Raw genomic sequence first — 4,630 nt, forward strand, 5'->3', positions numbered from 1 at the left:
TAACTTTCTCATCTGATCTCGGAATGAGGTGATCTAAGATTCGTTGGAAAGCTCTTGAAGAGACCTACAACTTTGGTCTTATACACATTTTCATATTCTAACTGAATCAGTGTGCAAAATATAGAAACTCTCAACTGGTCAAAATTCTCAGATTCTCACTATTTGCCTATGTGCATGTTTTGTGTATTTACACTCATATATTCACAAATATACATTGAATTGATCTCAAATCAATTCCTATCATACTCAAATATCAAAATACATTATTTTCACTATATAACATATTTATAATTATTTATCACACTATATTCAAATTTTCGGGGTTTTACATTCTTCCCCCCTTAAAAGAATTTCGTCCTCGAAATTTGGAAATCATACGCATCTCGCAATACGAACTTCTAGATGAACATATGGAAATATTTATACCTAACGATCTAAAATGGTAATATTCCCGCTCGAACCCTAATCTAGTGGAACTAGTACATCGGGTGAAAAATCCAAACAAGGAACCCCCCATATATATACCATGTGTTCTAAAAGATTAAGAATTAAGTAGAAATATTCACATTCTAGTGTTAAATGTAAATATAACCCAAGATGTAAACATAATATAAAACACATATCATAAAAATTGATTTATCTGTTCAAACAGGAGTGGGTAGTCGCGACGCATGTCCTCATCGTGCTCCCAAGAAACCTCCTCAACTCCTTTCCGGTTCCACTGAATTTTCACCAAGGGAAAAAAATATTGTTTCTAAAGTTCTTGTCTTCTCTAGCAAGTATATAAGCTGAGATTTCAATCGTAGTCAAATCATCCTGAAGCTAAATCTCCGATGCGTTCAACACTCACTGTTGCTCTTCATCATGTAATTGTTTCTTGAACATTGAAACATGAAACACTTTATGTACTCTGGACATCGATGCTGGAAGGTCTAGTCCATATGAAACAGTTTATGTACACTAGACATCGATGCTGGAAAGTCTAGTCCATATGAAACAGCCCCAATAAGCTCCAAAATCCGAAACGGTCCAATATATCTCAGTTCAAGCTTTCTCCGCCTTCCGAATCGCTGAACGTCTTTTATAGACGATACTTTCAGCATAACTAACTCTTCAAATCTGAAACTCTAAATGTCCTCATTTATTATCTGCATAGCTCTTTTGCTGACTCTGAGCAGCTAGAACATGTTCTTTGATTTATGTTACTTTCTCAGTAATCTATCTCATAAGCTCTGGCCCAAGCATTAAAATATCCTCCTACTCTACCCAATATATAGGCGATCTGCAAGGCCTCCCGTACGATGCTTCATACGGGGTCACACCAATTATCACTTGATAACTGTTGTCATAAGCGAACTCTATCAGTGGAATATGATTCCTTCCATCTACCTTGAAAGTCAATGACATAAGCCCGAATGCACTACTGTAAGATAAATCTGTTGCCAAATGAATCCTGGAAATCCTTTCAAAAATGCGGAATGAACACTGAACCTCGATCCGATACCATCGTACCTGGAACTCTATGAAGTCGAACTATCTACCAAACATATATCCTCGTATATGCCTCGGCTGTATAAGTAGTCCTTACTGGAATGAAATATGCTGGCTTCATTAGTATATCCATTATCATCCAACCAGAATCATTTTCTTTCTTCGACTTCGGCAACCCTACAATAAGGTTCATAAAAAGGTCCGTCCACTTCTATTTCGAAATGGGAAAAGATTGAAGTGTTCCTACCGGTCTCTAATGTTCCAGGATATCTTTCAGTATTTTTTGACGCCTACATATATACTCTAAAATCTTCCTATGCATATCACTCCACCAAACGTGTCTCTTTAGGTCTTTGTACATCTTAGTTATTCCTGGATGTACAGAATCACGAATTCATAGTTCTCAATAAACTAAATCCACCGTCATTACCTCTGGTTTCTAGGAGAAAAGATACTTTAAACTCTGGTGGTCGATGAACAACTCAAATTGCACTCCATATAAGTAATGTCTTGAATTCAGTGCAAATGCCACTGTTGCTATCTCCAAATCATGAGTGGGGTAGTTCTGCTCGTTCACACTCAACTATCACGAGATATACGCTACTGTCCTCTGAGTTCGCATTAAGACGCCTCCCAAACCTGCTAACGATGCCTCTGTGCAGACACGAATGTCCTGACGCTGCTCGGAATAGTCAAACTGGTGCTGTAGTCAACTTAGTCTTTAAAGTATCAAAGGCCTTCTGGCACTCTGTGTTCCAAATGAACTGTACACCATTCTTCGTAAGGCGTGTAAGTGGCGCCAAAATCTTTAAAAAGTCTAGGATGAACTTCCTGTAATAACCGGCTAACCCAAGAAGCTTTGAATCTCTGTCGCCGTCTTCAGCGATTCCAAATCAAGAACTGTTGTAACCTTAGCTGGACCCACTACTATGTCCTCTCTGCTGATGATGTGGCCGAAAAATCTGACTCCTGAAAGCCAAAACTTGCACTTGCTGAACTTGACATATAACTGATGCTCCTGTAGAGTCCTCAAAGCTAACCGTAGATACTGTTCGTGTTCTATCTTCGATCTCGAATGAATGAGAATACCATTGATAAATAAAATTATCAAACTGGTCCAAGAAGGGACGAAAAACCCCGTTCATCAGATCCATGAATACCATGGGAGCATTAGTCAACCCAAATGGCATGACCAGAAACTCGAAAGGTTCATATCGAATCATGAAAAACGGCTTTGGAAAAATCCATCTCCCGAACCCGCAACTATGATAACTAGAATGAAAATCAAACTTCGAGAAATACTACGCTCTCTGCAACTAGTCGAACAAGTCATCAATCCTAGGTGATGGGTACCTATTCCGGATAGTGACCTTGTTCGGCTCTCTATAATCAATGCACAATCTCATATTACCGTCCTTCTTCTTCACGAAGAGGACCGATATGCCCCACGGAGAATAACTCCTATAAATAAGACCCTGAGCTAACAACTTATCCAATTGGGTCTGAAGCTCCCTCATCTCAGCTGGTGCCATACGATAGGGTGCGCGGGATATCGGGGCTGTGCCCGGCTGCAACTCAATACACCACTCGACCTCTCACACAGGAGGTAACCCAGGTATGTCCTGAAAGACATCCTGATATTCTGAGACAACTCTAGTCTCCAATGAATCAATACTCAGATCCCGTCGCATCACCTCATCGATGTACGCCAGAAATGACCCCGCAAAACGGTTGCCCTGAGAGGTTGCTATATTCATCTCGGACCCATCGGACGCTCGCAAATTTGACCGTCTTCACAAAGCAGTCAATACTAATATGGTAGGAAGATAGCCAATCCGTACCAAGAAGGATGTTGAAGTTTGACATCAACGACACGATCAACTCGATGACTAACTCAAACTCATCTAGTTTGATGACACATCTCCCACAGATGGAAGGGACACTCCCTCTAGAGGAGTAAAGACGGACAACAGAATATCTAAGGAATGTGCTACAAGCTGAAACCTATCAATGAAGGTATGTAAGATAAGAGATACGCAATTTCCTAACTCAAACTAGATCCGAGTTGAAAAAGGAAATCACGATGAAAGCTCCGCTCGTACCCTGATCACGCGGTACTACTGAATAGACTCTGCTGGATAATGCAAATCTTCTGGATAATGCAAATATGGCCTGCTGACCCCTAAATCCTCAGATTAACAAGTAGTGCCTCTATCTTCCCACTGCTGGCTGATATTACGACTCTGAGACTGTCAACCGAGACTTATATCATGATGACTTCCTGCTGGTGTGCTGCGACAAGTCCTTTGCTCTCTGTTCAATCTTGTTATAATTGTAACATGTACCCCGAACTCTGCGCTGCTTTGGCGCTCTCGAATCATATCGTGCTCCTTTCTTATGTTGTCCTTGTTACTGGGGTAAAATCATTCTCCCGCTGCTAGGTTTCTCTAGAGTTTCACAATAGTTCTCTTGCTACTGTCATTTACTATTCTAGTTCTGATTTCTTCCTTCACCATGGGTATATTTCCCTGCTTCACTTAGACTAACTCTAATAGCTTGTTGAAGTAGTGATTAAAATTCTCCCAAATAGGTGATAATTGCTACCCCGTCAAAAATCTAGATGTTGTTGCTATCCTCTAGCGATGTCATCAGTGTTGAATACATCTAACTTCTGCTTGGTACTAAGTTGACGTTCAAGAAAATTTTTTTTTCACATACTCCTTTCCTTATAGATTGCAATTGGAATTGGTGTGCTTTGTAACTCTGGTGTTCTCATAGTCTGATATCTTTCTTATTCTTTCAGAGTTAAACCTCCTGCTCTGCGGTTCTATCAACAGCTGATTGTGGTGGTGGTGGTGTACTCATTGGTATTGCCTCTTTACTTCTATGATGAGTACAATCGGTGGTGAATCTCTTGAAAGTGGTACTGCTGATGGAAATGGATACACTTCTTGCTCCTCGAGTGTTGTAATATCTTGTTGCCTACGGTGCCATGAAGTCGATCAAATACTGTGGAGCCTGCTGCGGCTCGGCTCTGCATGCTCAACTCTCCAGGTACGAGTTTTACCTTGATCCCATCCTCATTTCGATATTTATAATATCAAAAGGAGAGCTTAATTATCACAGTAAGTGAGATAAT

Source organism: Asparagus officinalis, chromosome 8 (assembly GCF_001876935.1).
Source record: "Asparagus officinalis chromosome 8, Aspof.V1, whole genome shotgun sequence".
In the NCBI taxonomy this organism is placed as follows: domain Eukaryota; kingdom Viridiplantae; phylum Streptophyta; class Magnoliopsida; order Asparagales; family Asparagaceae; genus Asparagus; species Asparagus officinalis.